This window comes from Plecotus auritus (assembly GCF_963455305.1).
Source record: "Plecotus auritus genome assembly, chromosome: 4".
NCBI lineage: Eukaryota > Metazoa > Chordata > Mammalia > Chiroptera > Vespertilionidae > Plecotus > Plecotus auritus.
In genome coordinates this window covers 55,701,382-55,718,641 of record NC_137775.1, presented here as the reverse complement: position 1 = coordinate 55,718,641, position 17,260 = coordinate 55,701,382, and the positions used below count along the sequence as shown (strand labels likewise).

At 45.8% G+C, this 17,260-nt stretch overlaps 1 protein-coding gene across 2 annotated transcripts in view; it reads left to right on the top strand.

Annotated features, from left to right (window-relative positions):
• The first annotated feature begins 11,982 nt into the window (after positions 1 to 11,982).
• The window catches only part of ANKRD6 (ankyrin repeat domain 6), a 146,857-nt gene continuing 141,579 nt past the window's right edge, over positions 11,983 to 17,260 (top strand). For both annotated transcript variants that reach the window (XM_080664934.1, XM_080664932.1), the window contains exon 1: positions 11,983 to 12,205. The gene's annotated coding sequence lies outside the window, so the exon portion shown is untranslated. The remainder of the gene's footprint in view (positions 12,206 to 17,260) is intronic.

Sequence of the window (17,260 nt, the reverse complement as noted above, 5' to 3'; positions counted from 1 at the left end):
ATGCTAATTGACCATCACTCCATCACAAAAGATGGCTGCACCCACAGCTGAGGCCAAGTTCCCATAAGGAGCCTTAACGAGCAATCAGCAGGGACCTGAGGCTACGCCCTCCCCTACCCCCGTGGGGCTTGACAGGGGACCTCAAGGTGCGATTCCCGTCCTGGTTCTGGGCTAGGGAACCTCAGGCTGCGCCCCCAACCACATGGGACTTGACAGGGGACTTCAGGCCGCGCCCCCCACCCTGGCACCAGGCGGGGGGACCTCAGGCCGCACCCCCCGCCCCAGTACCAGGCCAGGGGACCTGAGGCTGCAACCCCCTGCCTGGCGGGGCTTTACAGGGGACCTCAAGGCACACCCCCGCCCCAGTCTGGACTGGGGGACATCAGACCACGCCCCTCGTCCTGGCACCAGGCCAAGGGATCTGAGGCTACGTCCCCTGCCCAGGGTGGCTTGACAAGGGTGGGACTGGCCAGGTCTGAATCTAGCCCAATGTGGGGTGCAGCCGGGTCTGTGTCTCATGCGATTTTGAGGCACATGTGGGTGGGTGGGGACTTGACTCTGGGTTCCATGGTGCACCCCAGACTCTGACAGGAGGAAGGTTTTCATATACATTTTACTAATTTTCTTTCATCTCTGACACTTCTATTATAGAGAAAGGGACCATTAAATTATTTATTAATTTAATTAAATTATTTCCTCTAATTAATCCCCTTTTAATGTGCATGAATTTCGTGCACCGGGCCACTAGTATATATATGTTAATTGATTTTGAGAATGAGAGAGAGGGAGGGAGAGAGAGAGAAAGAAAGAGAAGCATTGATCAGCTGCTTCTGGCACACAGCCCAATAGGGATCAAACCCACAACCCAGGCATGTGTTGACTGGGAATCGAACCAGCAACCTTTAAGTACATGGGGCAATGCCCAACCAACTGAGCCACACTGGCCAGGGCCAGATCTGGTATGTTTTTAAGAGAAACTTTAGGAAGATACATAAGCCAAATTTTCCACTTATTTTAAACCCTGGGAAATGCTACAGTGAGATAAATATGAATTGTGAGCTACTAGAGTACAACCAATGAGCAGCCATGCAAGAGACAATGACTCTAAGCCTTCATCCCTTCATACTGCCTGAATACTTGAAGGAATTTCAATACGACTATTAAATGCTTACTTTATTTTTACCAACCCCTCCTTCTAACAAACTTAACTTTTAGACATATTTTGTGATACCATGAAAGATGAGCTTTGTCTATTGCCCATTATAATTTTTGTTGTTGTTAATGTTTATCCTCACCTGTGGATATTTTTCCATTGATTTTCAAGGAGAGTGGAAAGTGGGGGGTAGAGAATCATTGATTTGAAAGAGAGATGTCTATTGATTGCCTCCCGAATGCATCCTGGGGCCAGGAATCAAACCAGAAACCCAGGTACGTACCCTTGACCAGGAATCGAACCCACGACCCTTCAGTGTACAGGCTGATGCTCTAACCCAGCCGTGGGCAAACTACGGCCCGCGGGCTGGATCCAGCTGTTCTATCCGGTTCTCTTGCTCTCCCCTCCGCTCCTTTACTTTGAATTTATATTAGTTCACACAAACACTCCATCCATGCTTTTGTTCTGGCCCTCTGGTCCAGTTTAAGAACCCATTGTGGCCCTCGAGTCAAAAAGTTTGCCCACCCCTGCGTCTAACCACTTAGTGACACCGGCCAGGGTGCCCATTATAACTTAACCAACTAATGTTTACTAAGATTTTCCATGAATAAGGTCCTGTTCCAAAATAATATAAATTTCAAAGTATCCCATTAAGTAAGTGATATTATAGTCCTTACTTTACAGAAGAAAACAAGTTAAATAATTTGCACAAGGTAACATATAAGAGTGGATGGTGGAACTACTTTGGAACTCAGTCAGACATTAGATATTATTCCTCTTTAATGGCCCAAGGCTAACATCAGTTAAATTATAGCCATTGAACTGAAAAGCAGGGAGGGAAGTGAAGAGCTCATTCCCAATCTCTTAGGAAGAGTGGGCTCAAGCATGTGAGGACTGCCCTGGCCAGTGAGGCTCAGTTGCTTGGGCATTGTCCGATGCACTGAAAGATTGCATAGACAATCACTGATTGATATAATTTCTTTTATTAGGAACACAAATAGCAAGGGATTTAGTATCCTGTCTGGATTATGTGACTGTATTGCACTATATGCTAAGCTAAAGTATAATACTTGTAAGTGTATTTATGCTTTAAATTTTGAATTTTAAAGGTCGAAAGTTTGTGCCCTTATTTTAGTGAATTATTTTGCTGTTGCCAATCAGATGTCTTGTGACAAAAAACATGCGAGGGTTTTAAAAGAAATCTATACAATTTAGTCAGAATAATTGCAGTCCTGAGCAGGGCAGGCAATTAAATATAGCCTGCATCCTGCATCTTAGAGTATTTTGAGGCATCTGATGGCATTGTGCCTAATTCCTGAGATTCACATGTTGAAAGCCTTTCAGGCTCTCTTTTTAAATATGTATTTAAAGCTATTAATTTTTTCTTGAAGCAAACAAAGGAAAGAGCCTTGTACAGAATCTTGCTGGACACCTGCTGATCCAGGGAAGCCAACCAAATTTCTCAAGAGGGAGCTCACAGCCTCCGGTTATCCTAAGACAGTTGATGACCTGATGAAATCATTACAAATCATTAAATCGTTTCCACTGAGGCAATCCATCCTTAAAGAAATTTTATTAAAAGAATGTTGTGACATTTTAAAAACATGCATAAGGTAAAATAGTCAAACAGCATAAAAGAATATCTAATAAAAAGTTAGTTTCTCTCCCTCCCCTGACCTACAGTCTCCTGGCTCCGCTCCAGAGAGGGAAGCTCCCTGCTTTTAAATGTGCAAACATGGTTGTTGCTATTATAGAGACTTTTTTTAATTGATTTTTTTACAGAGAGGAAGGGGGAGGGATAGAGAGTTAGAAACATCAATGAGAGAGAAACATCGATCAGCTGCCTCCTGCACACCCCCTACTGGGGATGTGCCGGCAACCAAGGTACATGCCCCTGACTGGAATCGAACCTGGGACCTTTCAGTCCGCAGGCTGATGCTCCATCCACCGAGCCAAACTGGTCAGGGCGAGACTTATTTTTTGAGAACTTCATTCCTTTAACAGCCAACAAACATTTTTTTCTTTTTTTTTCCATGAAGACAGTTAGATGTTCAGGGCTGTGCTTTAAGGGAAATAAACAGAGGGAGGTGAAAGCCTAACTGGGGTGAGAGGAGCCTGGTGCAGATGGGGTAGCGAGAGAAGGCCTCTTTCAAAAGGCGGCACTTGAGTTGACCATAAGGAGGTGAGCACACAGTGAGTCAGGACAGAGCGCGTCTCAGCAGTTGAAAAAGCCAAGGAGAAGGGAAAGGGCTTGCTGTGGGAGGAACAAAAAGGCACATGTGATGAGAGGCAGAGGTTGGTAGGCACAAGAGGACAGGTAGTCTTTTCAGTCAGGATAAGCATTTTGGGTTTTATTCTAAGTGCTGCTACTGGAAGGCTTGGCGAGTTTTAAGAAGGGAGGTGAAATGTATGGTCTAGTTTTATAAAAGCTCATTCTGGTGGATGGTTTCCAAAGATGGCCACGACCATCCATGCCAACCCACATGCCCTTTGCAAATGTGACTTTGCCACTTCTCCAACCTATTTTCCCTCCTCATGAATGTGGGCAGGCCCTGCGACTTCTTTAACCTGAAGAATGTGGCAGAAGTGATAGTGACATTGTACAGCTTCTGAGATTGGGCCATAAAAGGCCTTGCTACTTTCTTTCTTACTCTCTTGGAGCCTTGAGCCACCATGGAGAGAAGTCTGGGCTAGCCCGCTGGAAAGGCCCCAAGGATATAGAAGCCCTGAGGGATGCTGAGCACAAGAGTAAAAAGATCCCAGCATCTGAGTCATCCCAGCTGAGGAGTCAGACTTGTGAGTGACACCGACTTGGATTCTCCAGCTCAAATTGCAGTCACCTGAGGCAAGTGCAGCCCACACCACATGGAACAGACTTGCTGTTCCAGCTGATCCCTGCTCAGCCAACCCACAGGATCATAAGTAATAAAATATCCGTGTTTTTTTTTTAAGCCATTAAGATTTGTGGTGTTTTGTTGTGTTTGGATTTCTTTTACATAGCAATAGATAGCTGATGCACATACTCTGGCCGATGTGAGGAAAATGGATTGTATATTTAAGGTAGAAGCAGAAAAAACAGTCATAGTCATAGTCCAAAAGAGAAATGAGTGAAGAGAGTGGAAATTGAGAAAAGTGGATAGATTGGTATAAATTTTGGCAGTAGAATAGATAGCTTATTTAACATGGATGGTTAGGGGAAGGACTTCTTCCAGGCATTTGGTTTGAGCAACTACATGTATGATAATGCCATTTATTGAAATAGCAAGACCCAGGTAGGAACAGGATTGCGGGTGGGAGGTGAATCAAGGTCCTTGATTTCTAACATTCTAGTTGCCTCATAATGAATTTTTCCAATGACAAGCCACGAATAAACTAAAGATGACATTTTTTTAAAAGATGACATTTGCAATTATCCAAGAAAAGTCCCAAACTTTTTGCTACATATGTAGCAATATGGACTTCTATAGCAAATTAACTTTTTATTTATGTGGACTTTTAAGGACAAGCTTCTGATAAATGGTGATATAAATGAAAGCAGAAAGCTCTTGATAATCAAGTCAGATGAACAGAGACATTAAAAGTTCCACATGTCTATAGGTCAGCTTGGACGTGGAAACCCCTACTTTAGCTGGGAGAGTTATACCAACTTAGTCACTTAATGATACAAGAAAGCACATTCTCTAAAACAAATTACCTTATTAAAAATCCAGTAGGCCCTAGCCGGTTTGGCTTAGGATAGAGCATCAGCCTGGGGACTGAAAGGTCCTGGGTTCGATTCCGGTCTAGGGCACATGCAGGCTAGATTCCCAGTGGGGTGCATGCAGGAAGCAGCCAATCAATGATTCTCTCTCATCATTAATGTTTCTCTCTCTTTCTCTCTCTCTCTCTTTCCCTTCCTCTCTGAAATCAATAAAAATATATTTTTTAAAAATCCAAAAGAATGAAATCCAGGAACCGTCATTTATACGTATTGCTCACTAAATGTTACCACAAAAGTGGCAGGCACTGTCAGTCAGCTACTTACCAGCCAATCCAAACCCTTCTCCCTGGCCTGCTTCTCAAAGTAGAGATGGGAAAAGTCAGATACTCAGACTCTGAGACTCCTTTATGTCTGGTCAGTAAGAAATAAGAAGGGATCCTGATGGAGAACTTCTAGGAAAGAATTTGCTTCCTGCTAAAAGAGGACAATGAATCAGAAGAGCCCCCTGACACCAGCCTTTTTCCACTTTGAACAGTTGTGTAAGCACCTGGTACCTGAGGTAAAAAAGTCCTCTTGCAACCATGAGGTAACAGGCCTAAGACCAAGCCTGTCATGCAAATGGCAGAATACAGAGAGAAAGAGCCTGGATAGCCTTGCTGAATTTCTGTACTCAAACCTGGAAATGCCTACTCCCAAACTTTCTACTTCATGAGAAAATTAGAAGTCCATTCCTTAAGCCAGTGCTTCCCCATCTTGTCCAGTCAAGGTGCACACAGGAAATGATTTGTGCACCACACTGACTTAAACGGACAAGCTGCTTGCTGGCAAGAGGTGACTGGCCCAGAGACTTTGGCCACCTTAGGCCCTGCCCAGAGACTTTGGCCACCTTAGACTCTGCCCAGCTGCTCTCAAGGCTGAGGGGATCGATAACGTGGCCATATCTGTAACCCATTTATGGCACACAAGTGGTGGTACCAAATCAATTGGGAAGCTCTACTTAAGCCCCTGAAGGTAGGGTCTTCTGAACTTTGCAAAAGAAATATCCTAATTGACACAGTATATACCTTTTATGAGTGGAGGGGTGGAGGGGTGGAGGAGTAGAGGGAGGGAGGGATGGATGGATGAAACCTTATCATATAACTGGTGGTAAAGTTCAGAAATTATGCCATGTGGGGAAGCACGGGACTTGGTTGGAAAGTCTGTAAGGAGGATTCTCTGAAAGGTAGAGAGCCTCTGGGGGAACCTTGTCAAAGGTGGCAGCTCCTGCCTTGACTTTTCCAAACAAGTCTGAGCTTCCGGGTGTTTTACTGAAATCTCTGTTTAGTTTTTAGACACAACCTTGTAGAAGCATGTGCTTTCTCAAGGATGCTTACCCTGCTGATAGTATCTAACAGTTAATTTTAGTTCAAGCTGTTGTTACAATAAAAGCCTAAGGAGGCAGGCGAATGGGGCTGCTTGGTTGCTGTAGCCAAGCAGTCCCTTAGCCTCTCTTTCACAGAAATGTGTGTCAGAGAAATCCATTCATCCGCCACTCAGGGTCTGATGGTCAGTCCCAGCAATGCCATATTCAGAGAAACCTGGTCAAGGTGTCTCAGATAATACAGGAGATAATGGAGGTTTCATACGAAGGGCAACTTGTTTTTGCTTCTCTCAATAGTTATTTCATTCTTATCTCTTCATGAAAACTGTCTTTTTGTGCTTTTTACACTGGGTGACGAGATGAGTGCTCCACCCTCCTTGTCCCAGTGATAGAGGGCCCAGGCTCATGAACGAGGCTTCCTGGGTTCAAAACCTAGCACTACCACTAACTAGCTGTGTGATCTGGACCAAGCTACCTAACCTCTCTATGCCTCAATTTCCTCATGTCTAAACTGGTGGTAATGCTATATACCTCTAAGTGGTTATGGGAAGAATTAAATCCATTAAACTATGTAAAAGAATTAAAAACAGTAAGCACTCTATAAGTATTAATTATCATTAATCTTTCTCTCTCTCTTTCTCCCTTCCTCTCTATCATTAATGTTTCTCTCTCTCTCTCTCTCTCTCTCTCTCTCTCTCTCTCTCTCTCTCTCTCTCTCTTTCTCCCTTCCTCCCAGGCAAGAAAATCAGATTGGTTGAGTTTGGGCCAGTGGTCCATTCCTGGCCTACTTTCTTCCCTAATCATGCTTTACATAGCACCATGTACTGTTACTCCTCCAGAGCATTTACTCAGCTGTAATTTAGTATCTGATGGACGAATGTATTCACCACTAGACTCTAGGACCATCTGCTTTTGCTCACCTGGCACAGTGGTCACACTCTCCATGAAGCACAATTCTAGGGCACATCATTTACACTGTATTCTATGTGCAATATGGTAGCTTGATGGTGGTCAAATCCCAGTAAGTACACTGAATTAATGGTCCAGTCCTCTATGGCTGGGGGTGCAGTTGGTGGCTGCAGAAGTCTACTCTCATGAGTGAGAGGCAGTTCTTAACAAAAGGGAATAAACTGAAAAGAAACCTCCAAACGTAGCCACCATGTGTCTTATACATGTACCATGGATACTGGGCTCTGAATAATTAATTTCATGTGTCTTCTCATTCTGGGATCATTCTGGGATCCCAGTTGAAGGGGCAGCCACTGTTTGGGTATGATATTCTCATGGCAGAAGGCAAAAGCTCAAGGCAGGTGGAAGAAGCATAAAGTCACAACATATTTAAAGCTTCTGCTCCAACATAGTCAAGGCAAGTCACACAGCCCCAAACCAGCGGGGCAGAGGAGTCTACGCCACTATAGGAAAGCATGGCAAAGGTGGGGAGGGAATAAAAAGTTGTAAATGAATAATGCAGTTCACCACATAGACCCACTGCAGTCAGTTCCAAACCAAAATCCCAAAATTTTCATGGGACCTGATAAGCTAATTCTAAAATGTCTATGGGTGAGCAGAAGGCTAAGAATACTTGAGACCCCTATGAAGATGAAAAAACAACAACAATGAAGTAAGGGTTGAACTTCTATGATCAGAAGATTTAATATAAAACCACATATTTTCAGACAGCATGGTAATAGCTTAAAGATAGGCAAATGGGACAAAATAGAGAACCTAAACAGACTCATACATACATGCAAACCCATTATAACGGAGCTCTGGCATTGCAAATGAGAAGAGAAGTGAATTTCAGATGAAGTGTAGACTTAAATGTGAAATCAAAACTTTTAGAAAAGAATATTAAAGAATATTTTTATATCCTCAAGGTCAGGAAGGATTTCTCAAAACACATGAAACAGGGTAAAAGAGAAAACAAGGGTAGTTATGAAACATTAAAGATTCTTGATCGAACTGATTACTAGGGAAATACAAATCACAGCCATAATGAGAAATTACTTTACACCTCCTCTACCCTCCCCCCACACACACATGAAACAAGCACTGGCAAAGATGTGGAGCCAGGGGACTGTCCTATACTGCTGATGGTAATGAAAATTTATATAACTAGTTTAGAAAACATGTAATCCTCTCCAGGTAAATTTGAACACATACATATCTTAACAACCAATAATTTCACTTCTACATATATATTCTCAGAACTCTTGCACACATGCATCAGGATAAATATTTAGTAACTAGAGGCCCGGTGCACGAAATTTGTGCACGGGGGAGGGGAGTGTCCCTCAGCCCAGCCTGCACCCTCTCCAATCTGGGACCCCTTGAGGGATGTCCGACTGCCCAGTGGGATCAGGCTTAAACGGGCAGTCGGACATCCCTCTCACAATCCAGGACTGCTGGCTCCCAACAGCTCACCTGCCTGCCAGCCTGATTGCCCCCTAACCACTCCCCTGCCAGCCTGTTTGCCCCTAACTGCCCTCCCCTGCAGGCCTGGGTCCCCCCCAACTGCCCTCCCCTGCAGGCCTGGTCCCCCCCAACTGCTCTCCCCTGCAGGCCTGGGTCCCTCCCAACTGCTTTTCCCTGCAGGCCTCGTCGCCCCCAACTGCCCTCCCTTGCAGGCCTGGTCCCTGCCAACTGCCCTCCCTTGCTGGCCATCTTGTGGTGGCCATCTTGTGTCCACATGGGGGCAGGATCTTTGACCACATGGGGGCAGCCATCTTGTGTGTTGGAGTGATGGTCAATCTGCATATTACTCTTTTATTAGATAGGATAGAGGCCTGGTGCATGGGTGGGGGCCAGCTGGTTTGCCCTGAAGGTGTCCCAGATAAGGGTGGGGGTTCCCTTGGGGCAGGCCGGCCACGCCCCCTGGCGACCCAAGTGGAGGCCCTGGTATCTGGGGTTTATTTATCTTCTACAATTGAAACTTTGTAGCCTGGAGCGGAACCAAGCCTTCTGCTTGCTCCGAGGCGGCAGCCATTTTTTTTTTTGGATTTATGTATCTTCTATAATTGAAACTTTGTAGGCTTAAGCAGAGGCCTGAGCCGGCCACAGTGTGCAGAAGCTTGGCTTCCTCCATCACCGGGGGCAACCCTAGCCTCCTGCACTTTTCAGCTCCGTGGCTGCCGCCATTTCTGTTTGGGTTTATGTATCTTCTATCATTGAAACTTTGTAGCTTTGAGTGGAGGCCTAGGCCAGCAAGGGAAGGCAGAAAGCTTGGCTTCCTCCATCGCCAGGGAAACCCAAGCCTTCCTCCTGCTCTCTGTGGCTGTAGCCATCTTGGTTTGGTTTATTTGCATATTCGCTCCTGATTGGCTGTTGGGCGTGGCTGGTGGGTGTAGCGGAGTGATGGTTAATTTGCATATTATTCTTTTATTAGATAGTATGCTCATAGCTACAACAGCAAAAACTGGAGCCAACCCAATGTCCGAAATTAGACTGGATAAATTGTGGTATCTTCTTACAATGAAATATTGTATATCAGAGAAGTTGAATAGTTGACTCTTAGAAAGAGAATGCTGAGTGAAAAAAGTAACTTGCACAGGAGTCACATAGAATGATTCCCTTTACAAAAGTTCAAAACCAGGCAAAACAACGTCATGTTTAGGGACATTAAATATATTCAAGATAAGAAAATCATTACCACAAATTCAGGTGGTTTCCTCTGGAGGAGAAGGAGAATATGATCACGGAAGGGCTCTTGGAAGATTTCTTGAGTGGAAGCCTTAGAAAGGGAAGTTTCAGGGAATAGAATGGCTGGAAGCCAGAATGGTGGGCTGAAGGATAAACTGAAGCTACTACCAACATAAAAGACAGCTAGGACAGTCAACTCATTAAAGAAATGTTGCTGGCAATTCGAGATTATTTCTCACAAGGCAGTTAAAGTTATTGGCAGAGCAGACTTCTTTCTCAAGAGGCAGAAGGAGGGGTTGGTGGGGTGGATTTATGAGGCTGACTGTGATTGAGCTGAGCAGAGCGGTGAGAACGGAACTGCAGCTGGGAGCCTTTCTCATATAGAGGGAGGGTTAGGATTCTCCTTCCATTAGTTGCCCAGGAACTGAGTGCCCACTTGGAGATAAGCAAGTAAGATCTCCAAGCAGCCCTTATGCGCTGCTTGCTTTGGCACTCGTGAGGTCCCCCTGCCAGGAATTCCCATTCATCAAGGTCTGGGAACAAATGCAGACGGGTCGGCTCCCAAGACCGTTCACATATCTTACAGGCTGGCTTGGGCATTCTGTTCCTTTCAGCAGAATTAATGTGCGATTGCTCTGACTGCTCATAAATGTAACTTAAAACTCCATCTCACTGTGACTTTATGATGAGGCTATAAAAGCCTCCCACAGGAATGGAGCACTTTGGATCTTTGAAAGTTTATTGAAGAAACTAACTAGGAAAACCCTTGAATTTGGAAAAGTATAACAATAAATGATCTGTTTGAAAGGTCATGCATAGATACCTTGGCTTTGGGGGTTTCCACCTAGAACTCCCTAGTGACCTGTCCACAGAGAAATTCAGGGAACCTGATGGGCAGTGGAAGGAAATGTGTTCTAATAGCTCTAGATGTGCATGTGTGTGTGTGTGTGTGTGCGCGCGCCCCCCCCCCCCCCCCCCCCCCCCCCCCGCCCCGTGTGTCAGTGACAGAGGTGGGGAACAAATCTGAAGAAGGCAGCTCTGATTAGGGGTGGGGGAAGTTCCGGAGCACTTACCCTTCCCTGGTTTGGGTAGGGGTTTTTTGGATTTTCCCTGCCTAATGCTCCCTGAAGGCGAGAGGGAGACAAATATCTTAAGAAAAAGGAGATCATCATCCCCCCTCCCCCGCTCGCCCTGCCCCTGGAAACCAGGCCTATTTCAGAGAGGATAAGAAAAAAAAGGTTCAGGCCCTAGCCGGTTTGGCTCAGTGGATAGAGCGTCCGCCTGCCGACTGAAGGGTCCCAGGTTGGATCCTAGTCAAGGCCATGTACCTTGGTGCAGGCGCATCCCCAATGGGGGGTATGCAGGAGGCAGCTGATCAATGTTTCTAACTCTCTATCCCTCTCCCTTCCTCTCTGTAAAAGATCAATAAAATATGTTTTAATAAAAAAAAAGAAAAGAAAAAAGAAAAAAAAAGGTTCAAAATAAACTTGTCCCGAAGAGTTCTATGTTTGGAGAGCAGATACCTGGCCTGCTTCTTGAAAAGGTTGAGGTCCCCTTTATTTATACATTCGCTCAACAATAATTTATTGAGTGTTCACTATGTTCGGGAACTCGTCTAGATCCTGAAGAAGTAACTGAAAAACACAAAAACAGGAGTTAATGGTATGTCAAGTGTGCTTTGAATATAGGAGTCAGGAAGGCTCAACGGTTTTGCCTGTTTCATAAGGATGGTTGCGTCCAGCTGTTTGGAATAAAGGCTTCCTTTCCCCTCCCCAGCCCTCTGGATCAGTCAGCATTGATGTTCGCTTCCATTGAGCGACCACAGTTCCGTGAACTACGAGGATACTGAAATATCCACTTGCCACGGGTTGAAGGATGGTTTCTCCTCCCAATTCCCTTCTCCCTCCCATAAACCTCCGGGCAACTGCTGCCCAGAAAACCTCACCTCCCGCAGCCCCCTTTCCTCCCGCTCTGCGAAGGAGACCTCTCCCTCCTGGGCGAAGGGGTAGCGGCCCCATCTGCGAGCGGGCTGCAGACCAAGGCCCCACCTCCCTGGGCCCCCACCGTGCCCCGCCGGCCGCTGCGGGGCGCTGCGACCCCAGCTTAGAAGCCGCGGGCGGGGCGGAGGGCCCAGCCGGCAGCGCGGCGGGCGCGGCCACAGGTAACTTGCTGGAGCGGGGAGCGCAGCCTGGAGAGCGGGCGGCTGGAGGCGGCGGCGCGGGGCGGCGCGGGGCGGCGCCGAGGCCCAGGGGCCGCCGGAGCCAGCGGGAGCCCGTCCCCATCATCTCCCTTCACCCAACCCGGTCCCTGGCATCAGTTCCTGCAGCGCGGACGTCCAGCGCAGGAGAAAAAGGTACCGTGCGTTCTGCGCGCCGGCGCCCCCACTCCCGGGGACCTCTGATCTGGGAAGGACGACGTCGGGGATGGGGGCGCTGCGCCCTCGGCGCCCCAGACCGCTGTCTGCTTGGGGAAGAGACTCAGACGGAACGCGTTGCCTTCTTTTCTGCGGCCTCTGGGAAAGCCAGGGCCGGAGGGGGTCTTCCTGGGGCCCCTGCCTTATCGCTTTGCTTTGGTTACCTCCCTAGAATATAGACTTGGGAGGCGGGGAGCGGGGAGCAGAGAACTTTCTCGCCTTTGCTAGCCCCCCTCCTCTTTCTTGAGTGACTCCAAAGAGTTTGAAGTAAGTGGTGGTGGTGGAGTTGCGGGGTCACCAGGTATGGCTCCCGGACGCGGTTTGCAAGCGCAAAGGAGGGTCCTCTCTTGTCGCCTGGCGCTCCGCGCTGTCCTCGGGCCTGCGGGCCGGCTTCAGAGTGACCAGGCTGGGCTCGGGCGCGCCAGCAGTCCGCCTCCCTTCCCCTCGCCGGAGAGGTGCCCGCGCGGGAGGGCGGGGGCTGTCCTGCCCCGGGAAGACCGCGCTGGCAGGGGCTCAGCTTTGTAGAGTTGGCGAGTGACAACCCCCAGGGCCCGAGGAAGTCCACGAGCCGTGTGGTTTGCCTTCCGATGTGGCTCGCTCACTCTTGCCTTGGGAATTTCGGTGTGGTGCTTCGGGTAGCTTGGGGGGCGGTGGTGGCGGGGCGGGGGGGAGTGGAGCGTTGTTTGTCACCTGAGAGGGGCTTCACTTTCGTAAAGCTGGTCAAGAACGGTTTCCCTGAGGCTCGGTGCGATGGTTCAAGGAGTGCTGAAGAAATCCGCTTTGAGACTGAGTCCTGATGCCACCACTTGTTCGGTGTGTGCTTTTGGAAAACCCACTTACGTGAACTTTAGGTTTTAGAACGGTAAATTGGGCGTATAATGCATCACCCGGTGGTGTCGTGAAAATGAAATGATGCAAGTAAAATGCCTGGCTTAGTGCTCTGAAACGTTAGGCATCCTTTTTGTGAACCAGTTGGACTGTGATACTCAACTCATGTTTAGGTAATGTCAATGGAAATAACCTGGGCAATGGAGACAGACACACCTGGGTCCACAGGGGTCCCACACAGTACTGATGGCCCCTGAGCGGAGGCTCTTCCAGCCTTAAAATAGCAATAGCAACCTATTGTTCTTACCCTTAGTAGGTGCAGCTATACATGTTTAGCTTCTACTAGTATCATTCCTGGCAGGTGCTTAGCATATGGACAACAAAGAATTTTTTAAAATTAAGGTATAAATTAAAATCGAGTTTTCTGCCCTCTATGTCATAAGTGGGGAGGAGAGAGTAGAATAGGATGAAGAAGAATAAAAGAGACAAAAAAAACAACTACTTGCATATTGTTGGAAGGCATACCTAGTAAATCAAGAGTGGTAAGAAATGCTAATTTGTTGCCCTGGTCAGTGTGGCTCAGTTGATTGAGTGTTGTCCTTTGAGCTGAAAGGTCACTGGTTCAATTCCTGGTCAGGCCACATGCCTACCTTGCCGGCTTGATGCCTGGTAAGGGTGCACACGGAAGGCAACTGATGGATGTTTTTCTCTTTCCCTTCCTCTCTCTCTAAAAACCAATAAAAATATATTTTAAAAAAAGAAATGCTAATTTGTTAACTCCTTCTTTGTGGTAACACCAAAGGTAACCACAGCTTTCCACTTAAACTCATCAACTTTTCCATAGCCCATCCAGATAAGCTTATACTGAAGTAAAAGCAGATGGGTTGTGATCCAACTCTGCTTAGAGACAGGGCACACTTCCAACTCCTAAGGCCCTTCTATATAGTGTTGCTGCTGTGAAATACACATTCAGAAAGTATAAAACTTAGAGGTAAAATTTAAAGAATAAGAACAGAACACACACCCAAGTACCCATCACCGAACTGAAAAAGTGGAGCATCCCCAGGTCCTTGGATCCCCCAGTACTCCTCCCCATGGCATCTACTCACGTATTCTCCCCGCTAAGGAACCACTAGTTTGGATTTCTGTTCATTTCCCTTTGATTTTCACACTTAATAGTTGATATGTGTTGATCCAGAGAAAGAAGATAATTACCAAGAAGGACTCCTGGTAGCTAATGACTCTAATTTAAAAACAGAGCCTAGCAGCCATTTCTAAACAGTGGGAGAAGTCTGCACTAAATTACCTGCCTCCTGCATTGAACTGCTTGCCTGCATTGTATTCCTGCCACCTGAGCCAACCCTTATAAAGGAGTTCTTGGAATTGTATTTCAGCCAATAGGACTGAGACTTTCCCTGTCCAATAGAAACTGCACATCTATATCCATATTAGCATCTTTACTGACCAATCAGAGCAGCTCTGTTTTGACCAACCAGGACAGTGCTTTTTGGCCCAATCAAACTGTGAAGATTTGGAGCCCTCATTTGCATGAGGATGGACCAATCAGGGATCAGGGGTAGGGACTTCTCTCTATATAAGTCAGCTCCTTTTTTTCCCCCCCCCACCCCCCCAGTACATGTCCTTAACTTTCTCTTGTCACTCGAGAGACTGCCCCATCCCAGCACTTGCATACATTCAGCTTTTTTGTGGTTTTCATCATACTCTCAATAATTGCTTTTAATTTCTGTAAGACTGCTCCAGGCTATCGTGTGGAATGCTGGGATGAGGCAGTCTCTCGAGTCCCTGCTCCCCCTTACCTTTGGGCAGGCGCCCCCTCTCCTTGCTGCAGACGGGTGTGTTCTGTCTGTGTAGGGGAAGCCCAGTCTCTTTCAACATAGCTTGGAGCCTATAATTTTAAAAGCTTTGCTCCAGTCCCCAAGAATTGGAAAAAACAGTAATTTGCATGCATGTGTCTTTGAATTTTTTTTTTATACAAATTATCCAGGGGACATTGTTTGGGATTTGAAGGATTAAGCTGTTTGAGAGGGACTTTTAAAAATGGTTTTAACACGAATTCTTCTTTTTCTGATTATGATGTTTGTGTTATGGACTTTGTTTCCAGTCATTTCTTCAGGTAAGTATCTTGGTAATTTTTTCGAACTGCCCTAGGTTAAGTAGTAGTTAGGCTCAGACAACGTAATGAGTACTTGTGCCCAAACAACATAGAAGATGTTTGAAAAAATAATACACATAATTGAAAGAAAAACTTTTTAAATATCATTCTTAATATAACCACAATTAGCAACAAGATGTGTCTGTACTACTTTTCAAATCTTGGGATCAGACTGTATCCCACCACTCTCATTTCCTGTTCCACATTAGTTTTTCTGCAGCACTTGCTTTTTATCACTGCAACCACTAAAACCCAAACTCTGCCAAGATATGATGCCATTGATATGAATGCAATGTGAGCCAATGTGGAGACTGTGAACTACCTCACTTTGTAGGTTCAGCAGTGTCCAACATGTTAAGTACACTACGTATGTTTTCCTTGAAATGTTTAAATATCCTAAGTTGCCCCTATGGATTTACTACAGCACCCCGAGTCCTGGTGTACAGTTTGGGAATTAGTCTGCTTGAAATGGCTCCAGGTTAAGCTTCTGTGTACAGTAGGCTGTATGGTTTTCTTGTCTATATAAAATGGAATGGCTAAAGCCTCTTTGTAGGGTCATTAAAAGGATTAAAGTAGATAATGTATATATTAAAAGGCATCTATGAAGGTCCTGAAATATAACAGTCTCAAGAAAATGGTAGCTCCCCCACCCCCCACCCACCCCTGGGGAAGTTTACTTAGAAAATTACAGAGGTTGCAGAAGAGAGACAGCCAGGCTGTGTAGGCTCAGGAAACAAGTTACAGAGGCAGAAGAAGGGCCCTTGGAGTTTAGAAGAGAGAAAGGTAGAGGTACCGCGCCTGAGGTGGAGGGTGGAGATGAGGGGGAAGAGAAGGGCACGAGTGTGCCCCGGAGAGGGAGAGCTCGCTGTGGCTTTTTGATGATTGCTAAGTAGTACTAAATAAATGTCCATATATATATCATTGTTCCTATTTAAGAAGAGCCAGGGCCTGAAATCTCAGTCTTAGCAAATAAGTTATGAAGTGGTTCACATTATAAATGATTTATCATTTTTCAAACAGCAAACTCTGACGTACCACCGTAGCACGCGCTGCTTTTTCAGGCCATTGTTGGAGTGCTCATGTTCACTTGCCAGTATGTGCCCTGGTGTGGGGAGGCGCTCAGAACTGATTGGAGGCCCAAGCCTGGACCAGTGCACTTCTGAGTTCAGGAGGAAGGTACTTTGTCTTGGGAAGTTTGGACCTGGGTTACAGGCCCGAAAATGTTTCGGGTAGGATTTGATTTATGTAGATACTTACAGCACAGAGAGACAGATCATCTTTGCAGATGAAACAGTTATGTTCAACGGCACCACAGTATTTCCTCTCAATGAATGGTACCTATTAACCCTCTAAGGAAAGCTGACCTGAATAACGATGTCGCAGATGACTGTCATGGTGCCTTTTAGAAAGCACAGACCTTTCCTCCCCTGCCCTGTTATTGTCCAGGCCTAAGCTAGGACCTGGTGATATTTTAACCATTTGTGAGAATACACTGAAAAGTCGTATTTTCCTAGTGTGGTTGTTGATTTTCATTGTTGCTTTCTTCCAACATTTATCGTTGGGAAGCCTGTACAGAACCATAGGTGATGCTTACAAGTTGAAATAAATATGGGTGGATACAATTTTTATCTCTTGGTTTTATTTGCTTATCCTAATGTTTTCCCCCCTCTATAAAAAATTGAATATTTGTATGGAGTGGAGAAACGATGTGATTCTTGTTAACAAAATGTTTCCTTTTTTTCATTTGATGCCCATAAATTGTCAGTTTTTTAATTTAATTTTATTTTTTTAAGGATAATTCTAATGGTTGTGTTATCAGTGGTGTTGGTAGTAAAATTGGACCTTGGTTCTTGAGTTTGGCAAAGAAAGATTTCAGAGTTAAGAACTTAAATTATAAGAGAAAGTTTATTTAGAAAGTTACAGAGGTAGTAGAATTGAGCCAGCTGGGCTGAATAGGCTCAGGAAATAAGTTACAGAAGCAAAAGAAGGACCCT